This window comes from Salvelinus alpinus, chromosome 11 (assembly GCF_045679555.1).
Source record: "Salvelinus alpinus chromosome 11, SLU_Salpinus.1, whole genome shotgun sequence".
NCBI classification, from domain to species: domain Eukaryota; kingdom Metazoa; phylum Chordata; class Actinopteri; order Salmoniformes; family Salmonidae; genus Salvelinus; species Salvelinus alpinus.
The window spans coordinates 59198270-59215759 of record NC_092096.1 but is presented as its reverse complement, the minus strand read 5'-3'; the positions used below and the strand labels follow the sequence as shown (position 1 = coordinate 59215759).

General features: G+C 40.7%; 1 pseudogene; it reads left to right on the top strand.

Moving 5' to 3' along the window:
- LOC139533347 (uncharacterized) overlaps nt 1-17490 on the top strand; it is a 59801-nt pseudogene that overhangs the window by 16957 nt on the left and 25354 nt on the right.

Below are 17490 nucleotides of genomic sequence, written 5' to 3'. Positions count from 1 at the left end.
TAATAAACATGGTGGAAGTGGGAGGAAGAAGGCTGGTGGAAGCCTTAAGAGTATTGAGTCACCAGGTTCTCCTCATTCTCCAGGACAGCCGATATATCTCAATTTCTCCATCCCCCGACCACGCCACCTCTTTCCATTACCCATGTCTATGACCAGGTGTAACGGCTTTCGTCTTCCTCCTCGTCTGAGGAGGAGAAATTAGAAGGATCGGAGGACCAATGTGCAGCGTGGTAATTGTTCATCTTGATTTAATAAAAGTGAACACTCAAAATACAAAAAACCACAAATGTGAAAAACCGAAACAGTTCTGCTGGTGCAGACACACGAAGACTGAAAACAACCACCCACAAAACCCAACACAAAACAGGCTACCTAAATATGGTTCCTAATCAGAGCTAACACAAAACACCTGCCTCTGATTGAGAACCATATCAGGCCAAACACAGAAATAGCAAAACATAGAAAAACAAACATAGACTGCCCACCCCAACTCACGCCCTGACCATACTAAATAAAGACAAAACAAAGGAAATAAAGGTCAGAATGTGACACCAGGGGCAATACGGTAAAGCATGCCCCTCCCGTTCACCCTTTTCCTCCCCCTCTCATCTCTTCTAATCTGTCACCGCGTTGCCTTTATACGAGTTCCCCACGGGGGTGTTGCAACACCCCCATGGACGTTCAAGAGGTCTGTGTTTGTTCATGCAGTCACAATGGTTTTGGGGAGAGTAGTGTGGGTCGTCAGCATACATTAGGACCATTATGCGATGCCTAATGTGAGATTTCTTGCAAAATGTAGATGTTTTTCTTATGTTAATATGGTGAGAGTCTCACCCCGCTATCTCCCAGCGATATGAAAGGACAGGGAGGTGCAGGGCGTTCGCAGTTTACTCACTAATGACATACGATCCAAATGTGATAGGTAGGCTACGAATGTGTATCTGTATATCCATTAGCTAAACCCAGAGCAGATGAATGTGCCATAATGTTGCCTGCTTTCCACAATGCAAATCCCATTAGTCAGTGAAGACAGCAAATCATTTAGAATATGCTGCGCTGTCTGGAGGTAGGTACCCCAATGGTGCAAGATCTTAAACGATAAAGAGATGCAGCATTTTCACTAAAGCCTCTCCTCAAAAGGTCTATTGGGATCTACAGTATTTGTATAGCAAATCCATTGTTGATATTGAAAAATATATATAATATTCATTCACTCTCATTCTCAGCACAATAATGAAGCCCTTGCCAGTAATACCACCATGCAAGAAGCAAACAGAAAAACCAAAATGAGAGCTATAGATGGGTCTGTGTTTAGAAGCTCAGTGAGTAGCAACCAGGGACCCAACCTAGGCCCAACCGTATCCACACCATATGTGCCTTCCCGGATATATCCTTTTTAAAACGACAAGTATAACAGGGATAAAATTACAGTACACCAGCATAGTAGTGGTTCATTGAAACTGTACATTTCCATCCTCTTCTGAACTGTAATAGTAAGAGAAAACAGCCTTGCCCTCTGCCTACCCTAGCCTTTATCCTTGTCTACCAACACTAGTCTTGTCAAAAAACAGTTTCCCTCCAGGAGCCTAGCTGCTTCTCTCCATATCTCCAAAGAGCAGGGGATTCCCCAGTGGGAGACTTAGACACTCGACAGCTGCTCAGAATGAATTTATCCTCTGGCAATGCCGCTAATTGCGAGAGATTGCAGATGGAGCCAAGGCTGATCACCCGGATGGGATTGTTCCAGGCAAAAAACTCTCTGGTGTCTTTGAGTTTTAGGAAAACTGACAGGAGAGACTGAGGAAGAGCAAGGCATGGGTGTCCAACAGAGGTCACTTCCTTGGGAATACCCGGAATTCCGTAAACTGCTGGCGGCCATGTTTTTGCAGAATTTTTACGCACCAGCAAGAATGGATGTTTCCTTTCCTCGCAACTCAATATTAGGAACGTGTTCTTAATGTTTTGTACACTCAGTGTAATCAAATTGTCAATCATAATATAACATAATACCGTTATTTTGATGTAGCCTAGAATGACACATTTCAGGTAATTTTAAGTAAAAAGGTCAGTGCATTTCAGCTGACTCCCAGGGCTGTTATGGGGTAGACTAAACTCAGGTAGTATGGTGGTTTCATTACAGTTAGCCATGTGTCAGCCCCTCTCCCGGCCAATTAATCAGGTTATGAGTGCTTTGGGGGAACAGTGTAGTGGCTCTCTGTCAATACAGTCAAGACGAATGGCCCCTCTGCTCCTGAATGCAGCCGTATCACTCACACAGCCTACTTAACTACAATATCACCGTTGATCTGCCACCACTGGTCTCCAAGGCACCACACTTCTCCAATGGTAATGAGCTGTGAACTGCTCCACAGGGGAAATCTGTGCCAGTTAGGGACAGGAGAAAGAAACATTAGCATAGAAGATCTACCTATTTTAAAGACAGATTATGTTAGTAGCTCCAACGACTTTCTAATTGTAATATTATAATGTGATCTCAGTTTAATGGTATCCTTTATCGAGGCCTTCTTCCTAAATGAAACCATGTGTTTCTAGTTGCTATTTTCTTTTATTTCTGAGATGAAATTGCCAAAGTGTAACTGAGGTGGTTCCAGGAACCACGCTTGTGTAATGTGCAAATGTCTTTTAACTCAGCGGCCTGACAGACTCGTGGCGTGCAGAATATCTGAGTTTGAAACCCGGTTGGTTACGCATGCACAAGAAAGGGGACTCTACTATGGAGGGAAATCTGGCCCAGTCAATCAAATGTATTTATAAAGCCCTTCTTACATCAGCTGATGTCACAAAGTGCTGTACAGAAACCCAGCCTAAAACCCCAAACAGCAAGCAATGCAGGTGTAGAAGCACTGTGGCTAGGAAAAACTCCCTAGAAAGTCCTAGTAAACGGCGAGGAGATTCTTTCCAGTCAATGCATTTGTGTCTGAGTGGTAGGTTAGAGTAAGGGGCGCTTTGGATAAGAGTGTCTGCCAAATGACTTCCGTTTTTTAAAACATATTGAAGAAGAAAGAGAAAGGAATGGCCCACTGATTGTATTTACTTGTGGTCATAGATCAGTCCTACAGAGGAATGGGTAATAATTTAAAAGGATTTAAACACACATCCTCCATGCACTCCACTGATTGGTACCATGTTGACTGTCAAATTGCAGTTTAAGTATAGTTTTTTCCCTGCCATTGGATCTTTGTTGCATTTGCATGCAAACTTATTTGAATAAAGTCCAGAGACAGTGAGATGCATCCCAACTCCATGATTTGTAAACGATTTGAATGATACCCTGTCTACATTAGGAAATGACTGGTTATTTCAGCTTATGTACAACAGGCAATTCTAACACATTACCTATTAAAGTGAATTAAATACGATGTGTATAGTAGTAAAGGACATTTTTATAAATCTTATACAAAATACTCTGCAATTCCACTAGTCAACAAGCAATGATGGCATGATTGCAAACAGGTGGCACTAGTGCCTTTTCCAAAAACACATCTAAATAAGATATTAGTTAATGGACCAAAGTCTTCCTGTTACTCTAACATTTTCATGACAGAGAATACATAACATGCAATATCAAGAAGTGTAATATTGCGGTGGAGTGGCTGTGTTGCTTAGGAATAGCACATGGAAAATGCTTAGTTGAGTGCACATACATTTTTTTAAATGTGTTTCCATGTTAATCATTAAAATGCATATTTCTGTATCGGTACTAGTATGGTTCAGAATATTGCCACAACATTTTAACCAGTAATTTTAACCAGTCATGTTCCTCAGGATTGACATTGACTGTTTGAACTGTGGCGTCTGGTAAGACAAGGGGTGGCGGACTATGTATTTTTGTAAATAACAGCTGGTGCACGATATCTAAGGAAGTCTCAAGGTTTTGCTCACCTGAGGTAGAGTATCTCATGATAAGCTGTAGACCACACTATCTACCTGGAGAGTTTTCATCTGTATTTTTCATAGCTGTCTATATACCACCACAGACTGAGGCTGGCACTAAGACGGCACTCAATGAGTTGTATTCCACCATAAGCAAACAGGAAAACGCTCACCCTGAGGCGGCTCTCATAGTGGCCGGGGACTTTAATGCCAGGAAACTTAAATCGGTCTTACCAAATTTCTATCAGCATGTTAAATGTGCAACCAGAGGGGAAAAAAACTCTGGACCACCTTTACTCCACACACAGAGACGCATACAAAGCTCTCCCTCACCCTCTATTTGGCAAATCTGACCACAATTCTATCCTCCTGCTTACAAGCAAAAATTAAAGCAGGAACCACCAGTGACTTGATCAATAAAAAAGTGGTCAGATGAAGCAGATGCTAAGCTACAGGACTGTTTTGCTATCACAGACTGGAATATGTTCCGGGATTCCTCCAATGGCATTGAGGAGTACTCCACATCAGTCATTGGCTTCATCAATAAGTGCATCGATGACGTCGTCCCCACAGAGACCGTACGTACATACCCCAACCAGAAGCCATGGATTGCAGGCAACATCTGCACTGAGCTAAAGGCAAGAGCTGCTGCTTTCAAGGAGCGGGACTCTAACCCGGAAGCTTATAAGAAATCCCGGTATGCCATCCGACGAACCATCAAACAGACAAAGCATCAATACAGGACATAGATCGAATCATACTACACTGGCTCTGACGCTCGTCGAATGTGGCAGGGCTTGCAAACCATTACAGACTACAAAGGGAAGCACAGCCGAGAGCTGCCCAGTGACACGAGCCTACCAGACGAGCTAAACTACTTCTATGTTCGAGTCAAATAACACTGAAAAATGCATGAGCGCACCAGCTGTTCCGGAAGACTGCGTGATCACGCTCTCCGCAGCCGATGTGAGTAAGACCTTTAAACAGGTCAACATTCACAAGGCCGCAGGGCCAGACGGATTACCAGGACGTGTACTCCGAGCATGCGCTGACCAACTGGCAAGTGTCTTCACTGACATTTTCAACCTCTCCCTGTCCGAGTCTGTTATACCAACATGTTTTAAGCAGACCACCATAGTCCCTGTGGCCAAGAACACTAAGGTAACCTGCCTAAATGACTACCGACACGGAGCACTCACATCTGTAACCATGAAGTGCTTTGAAAGGCTGGTCATGGCTCACATCAACACCATTATCCCAGAAACCCTAGACCCACTCCAATTTGCATACCGCCCTAACAGATCCACAGATGATGCCATCTCTATTGCACTCCGCACTGCCCTTTCCCACCTGGACAAAAGGAAAACCTATGTGAGAATGCTATTCATTGAATACAGCTCAGCGTAGTCAGCGTAGTTTCAGTGCCCTCAAAGCTCATCAATAAGCTAAAGGACCCTGGGACTCAACACCTCCCTCTGCAACTGGATCCTGGACTTCCTGACGGGCCGCCCCCAGGTGGTAAGGGTAGGTAACAACACATCCGCCACGCTGATTCTCAACACAGGGGCTCCTCAGGGGTGCATGCTCAGTCCCCTCCTTTACTCCCTGTACACTCATGACTGCAGGGCCAGGCACGACTCCAACACCATCACTAAGTTTGCCGATGGCACAACAAGGGTAGGCCTGATCATCGACAACGACGAGACAGCCTATAGGGAGGAGGTCCGAGACCTGGCCGTGTGGTGCCAGGACAACAGCCTCTCCCTCAACGTGATTAAGACAAAGGAGATGATTGAGGAATACAGGAAAAAGAGGACAGAGCATGCCCCCATTCTCAACGACAGGGCTGTAGTGGAGCAGGTTGAGCGCTTCAAGTTCCTTGGTGTCCACATCACCAACAAACTAACATGGTTCAAGCACACCAAGAGAGTTGTGAAGAGGGCACAACAAAACCTATTCCCCCCAGGAGACTGAAAAGATTTGGTATGGGTCCTCAGATCCTCAAAAGGTTCTACAGCTGCACCATTGGGAGCATCCTGACTGGTTGCATCACTGCCTGGTATGCCAACTGATCGGCCTCCAACCGCAAGGCACTACAGTGGGTAGTGCGAACGGCCCAGTACATCACTGGGGCCAAGCTTCCTGCCATCCAGGATCTCTATACCAGGCGGTGTCAGAGGAAGGCCCTAAAAATTGTCAGACTCCAGCCACCCTAGTCATAGACTGTTCTCTCTGCTACCGCACGGGCCCCCCTATATTTTACACTGATGCTACTCTGTTGTGATCACTTTAATAACTCTACCTACATTTACATATTACCTCAATTATCTCGACTAACTGGTGCCCCCGCATATTGACTCTGTACCGTTACCACCCTGTATATAGTCTCACTATTGTTATTTTTCTGCTTCTCTTTAATTACTTGTTACTTTTATTTCTTATTTGTATTTTATTGTTGGTTAGGGGCTCGTAAGTAAGCATTTCACTGTAAGTAAGCATTTCACTCTACACCTGTTGTATTCGGCGCATGTGACTAATAACATTTGATTTGATTTGAATCAGCTGTGCTACAGTAGGTCTGTGTAAGATGTGCATTTATTTCAGGTCAAACATGACTGAATTAACACACTTTAACACACTTTTTCCCCCCATCCTAATTATTATTAGCTAGGCCTGAGCTTTTCCCAATTCTTACCTTGAGAGAACAAAAAAAGCATAAGTTGCTAGCTGGAAAAATAAGCATCTTGTCTGCAATGCATTCCGTCAATAGCATCTCTACTGGTTACCAGTGTGTAAAGTAAAAAATAAAAAACAATTAAAGGGTGGATCAGCTTAATATTGTGGAAAGATTGTTGCCTCCATCAATGTAATTGTCTGCATCATTTTCAATCCCCCATATATATATTTTTTGTAAATATATATATCCATATAAATACACATATGCATATATATATATACATACACATACCTATATAGACATACATACTTTTTTCCCGAATATGCCTTTATTATTCCCTTCAAATCCTACCACCTTTCCCCCAATTGGAGTAAACTAATAAACAATAACACTTAGGCTTCTACCTTCAGTTTATACATCTTATACACATTTTACAGACACAATCTATTTTACAATAATTATATTTTGTTTGTTTTTAGTCCTTCCTCTATTTCTGATATCCATCCAGTTTGATTTCTATTTGTAACGGTGCTATTTCACAACATTTCTGAACCTATATACATTTTACAGACCCTGTATGTTTTACATTGGTTATCTTGTTATTAGTCCCACCCTTCAGCTCCATTCAACCCCTCCCAGCTATCTCTCAACACCATCAATCCATTTCTATTTGCCATTTATTTTTCAACTGTGCTGTGATGCTTCACAAAAGTCCTGAACCTTTCTATTCTCATAGCTTCTACAGATTGTAAATAAAAAATAAAAAAATTTGCTAAAATAATTATTATATTATTGATTGATTGACTATGGTTTTTCAAATTACCCAGTATTGCTATCTGCAGCGTTAGTTTTAGGCAAATGTTGCAATTCTTCAGCCATTCCTAGACCTGTTACCAAATACAAGCTACATATGGACAATACCAAAATAAATTATCTAATGACTCTGCCTCCTCACAGCAAAATCTGCAGAGCTGGGAAGATTGTATCCCCCATATATATAAAAATCTGTTGGTTGCAAGAATTTTGTATAGTAATTTAAATTGAACATTTCGAAGTTTTGAATCCGGCGTTGTTTTGCGTATCAATTCATAAACCATGTGCCATGGGATGGGTACATCGAAAATCTCTTCCCAACTATTTTGCAGTTTATATGGCACAGCTGTCAGTGTTTTGGTCCTCAAATGAAATTGGTATATGTTTTTATTTATCACACTTTTCTTTAACCATTTATGTTCTTTAATACAGGGCCGACATACAAGTTCCTTTCTTTTTTCACCTTCTACATGTCTCTTCCATTTTGGTGGTAATCCTGCAATTAGTTGGTTGTAATTTTGGGTAGAGCAGACATTTCCATATGTGTTAGCTGCATGTGTGACATAACTCCACCAGTCCTATTTATGATATCATTCATAACAATTATACATTTTTTAAACATTTCTTCGAAAAATATGTTTTTTTTTATCAATTAGTATATTTGAGTTTAACCATGTCACGTTCTGTTTTAGTGTGGTCAGGGTGTGAGTTGGGTGGGTTATCTATGTTTTGAGTTTCTATGTTGGGTTTGTCGTTTGGCCTGATATGGTTCTCAATCAGAGGCAGGTGTTTGTCATTGTCTCTGATTGGGAACCATATTTAGGTAGCCTGTTTTGTCTTTTGGTTTGTGGGTGTTTGTCTTCCGTGTCAGTGTTTGTCACCACACGGTACTGTTTCGTTTGTTCATTGTTTTGTTTAGTGTTCTGAGTTTGAATTAAAAATCATCATGAACACTTACCACGCTGCGCTTTGGTCCGATCCTTCTACCACCACAGACGATCGTTACAAACCACAATATTTGTTGTATTATTTGTTCTGTCTTTTCAGGTGGATTAAACTGAAATTGCAACCAACTTTCTAAGGCCTGTTTAAAAAATAACAATATTTTGGAGATTATTTCCTTTTCAAACAACCGAAAGTGAGCAGGTGTAATCTGAATAAAGGGAAACTTGAACATAGGATGAGACATTCCTACCAATTTACTAGAGAAACATTATGGATTTAAGTATAACTTTTGTATGACTGATGCCTTTAGTGAGAGGTCTAATTCTTTAAACTTAATCCTTTCTGCCCTCCGAATTCATATTCGTTATATAAATAGGCCCTTTTAATTTTGTCTGGCTTACTATTCCAAATAAAATAGATTTTTCTTTTGTTCATATAATTTAAAAAGCAGGTCTCTGGGTGTAGGCAAAACCATAAGCAAATAGGTAAACTGTGATATAACTAAAGAGTTTATCAGGGTGATTTTTCCAGAAATAGACAGGTATTTTCCTTTCCATGGTAGCAAGATCTAATCTATTTTTGCTAACTTTCTATAAAAATGTATTGGAGTGAGATCATTTCTTTCTTTTGGGATTTGTATACCGAGCATGTCCACATCTCCGTCAAACCATTTAATTGGTAAACTACACGGCAATGTAAAATGTGTATTTTTTAGTGATCCAATACGTAATATAGTACACTTACCATAATTTGGTTTTAATCCAGAGAGGATAGCAAAAGTATCTGGATCCTCTATGAGGCCGTGGAGAGATTCTAATTGTGGTTTTAAAAGAAAACATGAATCATCAGCGTACAATGACACCTTAGTTTTTAAGCCACGGATTTCTAATCCCTTAATATTATTGTTTGATCTAATTTTAACAGCTAACATTTCGATGGCAATAATAAATAGATATGCCGATAGTGGACAACCTTGTTTTACTCTTCTAGATAGTTTAAAACTTTCTGAGATGTAGCCATTATTTATTATTTTACACCTAGGGTTACTATACATAACTTTAACCCATTTTATTAGAGATTCCCCAAAATTGAAATATTCTAGGCATTTATATATAAACTCCAGTCGTACTTTATCAAAAGCCTTTTCAAAATCAGCTATGAAAACCAGGCCTGGTGTCCCCGTTATTTCATAGTGTTCTATTGTTTCCAGTGCTTGTCTTATATTATCTCCAATGTATCGTCCATCTAAAAAACCTGTCTGATTAGGATTAATAATATCTGACAATACTTTTTTAATTCTATGCGCCAAGAATTTTGCTAGGATTTTTGCATCACAACACTGAAGTGTAAGAGGTCTCCAATTTTTGAAATGGACTCGATCTTTATATATACCACTTGGGTCCTGTTTCAGTAATAATGATATCAGACCGTCTTGTTGCGTGTCTGATAATCTACCATTTATATAGGAGTGGTTAAAACATGGTAATAATGGTCCTCTGAGTATATCAAAAAAAGTTTTGTATACTTCCACTGGTATGCCATTCAGCCCTGGAGTTTACCCAGCCTTAAAGGCTTTAATTGCATCAAGAAGTTCCTCCTCTGTAATTTGACCTTCACAGGAGTCTTTCTGTACAGATGTTAATTTTACATTATTATTGTCACGGTCGTGTGTAGAGACGGACCAAGGCGCAGCGGATGTAGAGTTCCACATATTTATTATAAAGTGAAACTTAGCAAACAAAAACAATAAACAATGAACCGTGACTAACGAGAATGCTACGTGCACAAACTCAAAACACAAAACACAATATCCCACAAACACAGGTGGGCACAAACGCTACTTAAATATGATCCCCAATTAGAGACAACGATTACCAGCTGCCTCTAATTGGGAATCATACAATTCACCAACATAGAAAATAAACCTAGAACCCCACATAGAAAATAATAAATTAGAACACCCCCCAGTCTTGAATAAGTTCCTCCATTTCTTTTTGTTTTTCCTCTAACTTATTCTGTGCCTCTATGGTACAGTTTATGTTGCTATCTAACTGTACTCTTAGTAATTCAATTTCCTTTGTTAATATGGACTCTTTTGATCTGAATTGCTTTTGTTTTATAGATGAATACTGAATTGTATGGCCTCTAAAGGCACATTTAAAAGTGTCCCATACAATACGGGGATCTTCTGTACATATGTCTGAAAAAGTCAGTTATAAATTCTTCTGTCCTAGTTCTAAACAATGTATCATCTAGTAGGCTTTGATTAAATTTCCAATATCCTCGCCCACGTGGAAATTCTGTAAGAGTAATATATATGCCAATTATGTGATGATCCGACCGCATTCTGTCCCCTATCAACACTTTTTAAACTTTTGGTGCCAGAGAAAATGGCATAAGAAAGTATTCAAGACGACTAGCTTGATTACGCCTCCGCCATGTATATCTCACTAGGTCAGGGTATTTTAGTCTCCATATATCCACTAATTCCAATATATCCATGACATTCTTGATTTCCCTAAGTGCCTGAGGGTAATAGTTTGTAGTGTGATTTCCTTTCTGGTCCATAGAGGTATTGTAACGAGCATTACCGAAGGTGGCTCCCCTTCCTGTTCGGGTGGCGCTCGGCGGTCGTCGTCGCCGGTCTACTAGCTGCCACCGATCCCTTTTTCCCTTTTCGTTTGGTTTTGTCTAATTGTTTTCACCTGTTCATTGTTTGGTTGTTAGGGTGGTGTTATTTAAGTTCGTTTAGCCCGCTTCTGTTTGTGCGGGCTTGTCTTCTGTTTTGTATTAGGTGTTTCGTGTTTGATGGGGTTTTTCACTGTCCGGATTATTTCCAGTGTGTACTGTAGTGGAGTGGATTTTACGCCAATGTTTTGACGTTACCAGTTGTACTTCTGGTTGGACGTTAAAGTGTGGTTTTTCCCCGTATCCTTTGCTTTCTGCGCCTGACTCCTCACCCATTTTCCTCATCGATCGTAACAGGTATTTAAGACTGTATTAAAATCTCCCACCATAATAATAGTCTAGTGTTGCTTTTAGAGTTGATCAATTCTTATATATATTTTCAAAGAAGCTTGGTTCATCATTATTTGGACCGTATATGTTAATAAGCCATATCTGTTTATTGTCCAATAACATATTTAAAATAATCCATCTACCTTAATGATCTGTTTGGACAATTTGCACATTTGGATGAAAATTACTGATAATTAAAACCATCACCCCTTTTGAATTTCTTTGTCCATGGGAGAAATATACTTCGCCGCCCCCCCCCCCCCCCCCCCCCAGTCCTTTTTCCACAAAACTTAATCTAAAATTGTTGAATGAGTTTCCTGTAAACAATAGATATTATATTGCTTCTCTTTTAGCCAGGTAAATACTGATCGTCTTTTCTTATTATCTGCTAAGCCATTACAGTTGTAACTGGCTATACTTATTTCACCACTTACCATAATGAGACAACGTTCAATTCTATTTATCAAAATATATGTTTGTGAACGTACCATTAAAAAGTAACATTATTGTCTCTGATCTGGCGGACTCACGAAACACAAATGTTTCATTTGTAAATTACGTCTGAATGTTGGAGTGTGCACCTGGCTATCCGTAAATTAAAAAGATTTGCTTAATACAAGGAATTTGAAACTTTTGATACTTAAGTATATTTTAGCAATTACATTTACTTTTGATACTTAAGTATATTTAAAACCAAATACTTTTAGACTTTTACTCATGTAGTATTTTACTGGGTGACTTTCACTTTTACTATTTCACTTTTACATTTTCTATTAAGTTATCTTTACTTTTACTCAAGTATGACAATTGGGTACTTTTCCCACCACTGCTGGTTACCCAAGTCAAAACGGTCAGCCCCTATCAAACGCTAGTCCTTGAATCCCCACTAAATAATATGTTTGAATGGACAGGGGTAGATTATCTGTGATCACTTGATTATCTTGATGTCCCCCCTGGCACTGAGTATGTTATTAGTGACGACTACACCCCATCGTGATCAGTATTGCAATTGGCCTTGTACAACAGCCTCTTATTTCCAGTTCAATTTACTGTATTGAGTCTCCTTGGATATTTGTTTTATCTCTCATCAAACAAGCATGGCATTTCATAATGTATCAGGACATATAAAGCAACAGACGGGAAATGCATATTGTACTATGTTGCTGTCAACAGGGCAGAATATGAAGGAGCTTCTATCGAAGAAGGTGAGTGAAATCTAGACTGCCTCCTGTTTTTCCATAACAAGGAGTCTTTATACAAGGAGTTCCATGACATTTAGACTTGTTGTAATTCCGGCCATGTAGTAGTCAGTCTATTTATCGTCTATCATTAGAGAATATGTTCACTGTGGACAAGGACAGCGACGACACCCGTGTCAACAAAATGATGTGCACAGCAGGAGTTGAGGAACAATGGTCAACGATATATTGCATTGTTTGATCTGCTCAGTGCATACTATTTGTGTTTCATATGGTTAATTTAATAAATCCCTCAAACTCAACTCTGGACCTCTAAGCCAGTTCCACTGCGTTTTTTAATTGTTCCCCTCTAATCAGTGACTGATTTAGACCTGGAACACCAGGTGGGTGCAATTACACTGAACAAAAATATAAACGCAACAATTTCAAAGATTTTACTGAGTTACAATTCATATAAGGAAATCAGTCAATTGACATAAATAAATTAGGCCCTAATCTATGGAATACAGATAGAACAGACCCAGGAGGCTTATAACCTCGTAGGGGAAGAGTTGAATACCCTGCAATAGATCATAGTGACGGGCCGGAGGGTATTTTTATTGTATTCTACAATGTAGAGAATATAAAAAATAAAGAAAAACCCTTGAATGAGTAGGTGTGTCCAAACTTTTGACTGGTACTGTATACCAGGCGGTGTCAGAGGAAGGCCTTAAAAATTGTCAGACTCCAGTCACCCAAGTCATAGACTGCTTTCTCTGCTACCATAAGACTGCTAAATAGTTAGTCCGGGTAGCTATTTGGTTAACTACTCAATTATCTGCATGAACCCTTTTTGACTCATCACATACGCTGCGGCTACTGTTTATTATCTACCTCAATTAACTCGTACCCCTGCACATCGACTCGGTTCTGGTACCCCGTATATATAAGTTGTCCTTACTCATTTAGTATTTTATTGTGTCTTTTACTTTTCTATTATTTCTCTATTTTATTTCTCTCTGCGTTGTTGGGAAGGGCCAGTAAATAAGCATTTCACTGTTAGTCAACACCTGTTGTTTACGAAGCATGTGACGAGTACAATTTGATTTGATACCTTGTAGGGAATACTAGTGCTCAAGACACTCCGAGACCGGAGCAGGGAGAGGGGGATGAGCTGGGGGAGGATGAGGAGGATGTGTACGCACCGCTGGGCGTAAATGATGAACAGTACGACACCATCTTGACCTCCAGCATTGCTGTAGTTATTGCTAACCGAGCACCAGCGCCCGAGATCACCCGTCTGTCAAAAAAGACAGCACCCCCTTCATCGCTCAAGGTAGGACTAGGCCGGTGCAAGCTGTGTTGTGTTCAATAGGCACGAAACAGGAGAAAACAAAGTGAGATGGAGAAGGTCCTACATGAACCTGTCCAATGGTCATTGAGAACGGTCGTTGTCCTTTTCCATTTAAAAACATGTTGCTACATTGTGCCCTACTGAATATGTCCCTGGGCAGCTAGTATGCTTATGCTGCCTGTGACTAGTGAGCATTGTGCATGAGTGATAGAAAATCAGGCTCTAGTGTAATGCAACATAGTTTTTTTTAACAAGGTTAGTTGGCTCCTAGACTGGTGATACGTATCTGGTGGTATGCACTAAATTTCGAGAAAAGTCTGGAAATTTCCTCAACAAACGGGAATGTGTAGCAGATGTGAAACTAGCATGCGAGGGCCGCTATGACAAAGACAGAATTGACTGTTACAAATACACATATTCAGATTCTCTGGCATGTGATATTTAAATTTTCAATTTCAGCTGTGTAAATAATACAAGAGGATGAAGCTACTGAAAGAGACTCATATTGTTAAGGGTTTATAAATCATTTGTGTTCTTGATTTCTCTCTTTCTTTCTCTGCTAAAAAACGATGCCTTTCTTTCCAATTCTTAGCCCTCCATTTGAACCGTGGACTGGATCTTAAACTCCCTCAGTGCTTTGTGGGAAATGTGATACCTTGGTTGGGGTTGGACAGGAGAAAATGTAATGCTTGGTAATCAGTCTGTGTGTTTTTCTGTAAGTGAGTCAGGCAGTGGCTGGTCCTCCATTCAACTATAGGGTTACCTGTCCTATTTGAAGACTCTTGAAAACATGGAGTTCCATGACCAGCACTTACCACCATTCTGCAGTATAAAAGGCCCAAAAGTCTTTCTCTTGGGAATGAATGTGACATTATTGTGTGAGCTGCCACCTCTCTGTGAGCTTTCAGCCCGGCCCATAGAACCCGAAGCCCAGCTAAAGCAGAATACACTGCATTACAAATGCCTCAATAACAGATGCGCAACTACTGGCCTCCCATCTGCAACCGATCTGAGCCAGTCTCGGGCCAAGTCAGCCAGCATCAGTCATTACATGTGTTTTCCATCGTTCATATCCTCCGACATGAGACAACACAGCATGGGAGAGGGCGAGTAGGGGGATCCAGAGATATCCACACATTAATACAGTGGAGAATTTCATCCGCATACTGATCACATTGCCTCTAGTGAATGTGTCAGTGATGGGCCTGACTTAAAGACACTGGAGGGGGTTGGAGTGGAGGATTATGGACTTTGCCTAATGCTTGAGTGCACATAAGTTTAGTTGATCTGCTGTTCTGACTAGTAAGACAATCGTAGTCCATATGTGGAGGAAGGATCATTTGTGTATGAGGGAATGTCTGTCTAAAATGGCAACATATTATTCTTTAAAGAAGTGCACTATATAGGTACCATTTTGGATTCAACCTATGAGTGTGTTAGTGGGTACAGTACATGTGGGTATGCTTGTGTGCACAAGTGGGTGGGTGTATCTACAGGAGGTAAATGAAGCGTTGAAATCTGAGCGGATGACTGGGCCAGAGCCATAAAGAGGCTCCATTACCATCACCCCTGTCAACAGCCTAGTGCCTCCCTCAGCGAGTGTATCCTTCAATCTGATTCAATTCAGCTTCATGGATCTGTATGCATAGCGGCCCTCGCATGAATGCCATCTTATCTCAAATAAAATGAAATTCACTAATATTCACCATAATAAATCAGTATTTTTCCATACATTCACTTATCCTGCCTATTTGTGTAAATTAGCCCACCTCTGTGATATTCCTGTGGAATGGCGCCATCTTGTGAATGGTGTGAAATAGACTTATTAGGGGAAAAACACAGCATCAGTATTTGTAGTGTCATGTCTGGATTGTGTCTAGCAGTATGTGTTTTTTTAGTGTTCCAGAAGAAAATGCCACAGGGCAATGCTGAAACACTATATTCTCTAGCCACTAGGCAAGGTAAGGCCAGACAACAGCCATAAGGTATATTCCTGTAGGTCTGCATTTATGGGTGAATACAGTAGGTCAGTGATGCTAAGTATATAGAGCAGTATTACTGCCATTAAAATGATTTATCACTCCATAGTCTATTGGCAAGTTCTGTCAAACCGGAAAATGATTTGCTACTGAACACCCGGTGGAAAGGGATTGATTTTAGTCTCCTTTTCACTCTGTTATTCTATAGCGCGTGGGTGAGACAGCATCTCCTCCATGTATGACATGTTTGTGCCCAACCAGCCGCTTGGGATGGATCTGCTGAGTGAGCTACAGGAGAAGGTGAAGAGAGGGTCTCTCAGTATGGACGAGCCTCTGGAGAGGTTCAGTGACTGGCAGAGGGTCCAGACGGGAATGGACTCTAGTCAACAGGTAATAATGTGGGGAAGTTAGTCTGCTGTTTCTGCTCACCAGGACTAGTGCCATCAACCTTAAATGTAGACTCAATAATCTGACCATCATGCACAGCGGGAAACTTCCTGCTCACAGACATCAACAACAGTAGAATTCAAGACGTCTCTTCCCAATGTAGGCGTGCCTCATAGGGCTCAAATAAGGAACTGTGTGCAGGACAGGTGGGCTTTGAACAGTACTCATCCATGAGTACGTTGTGCATTTTGCCTTGGTGTGGTTGCTGTATCTAATGGATTGGCTGCTGTATCTAATGGATTGGTTGCTGTATCTAATGGATTGGTTGCTGTATCTAATGAATTGGTTGCTGTATCTAATGGATTGGTTGCTGTATCTAATGGATTGGTTGCTGTATCTAATGGATTGGCTGCTGTATCTAATGGATTGGCTGCTGTATCTAATGGATTGGTTGCTGTATCTAATGGATTGGCTGCTGTATCTAATGGATTGGCTGCTGTATCTAATGGATTGGTTGCTGTATCTAATGGATTGGTTGCTGTATCTAATGGATTGGTTGCTGTATCTAATGGATTGGCTGCTGTATCTAATGGATTGGTTGCTGTATCTAATGGATTGGTTGCTGTATCTAATGGATTGGTTCCTCTATCTAATGGATTGGCTGCTGTATCTAATGGATTGTAACTCCACAGGAGAAACTATGCCAGCTGAGGGCGAGCATCATCAACAACTGAGAGGACGATGCCAAAGTGTCTACGTTAACAAGTGTCTACGTTAACATTCTAAATAATTTTTGTTGATGAGGCAGGATAAATGGCTATCACAATTCCACATTTGGGAGAGACATACTGTAGCCTACTAAACCCTTTTTCAGGACCCTGTCTTTCAAAGATAATTCGTAAAAATCCAAATAACTTCACAGATCTTCATTGTAAAGGGTTTAAACACTGTTTCCCATGCTTGTTCAATGAACCATAAACAATTAATGAACATGCACATGTGGAACGGTCGTTAAGACACTAACAGCTTACAGACAGTAGGCAATTAAGGTCACAGTTATGAAAACTTAGGACACTAAAGAGGCCTTTCTACTGACTCTGAAAAACACAAAAAGAAAGATGCCCAGGGTCCTTGCTTATCTGCGTGAACATGCCTTATGCATGTTGCAAGGAGACATGAGGGCTGCAGATGTGGCCAGGGCAAAAAATTGCAATGTCCGTACTGTGAGACGCCTAAGACAGCGCT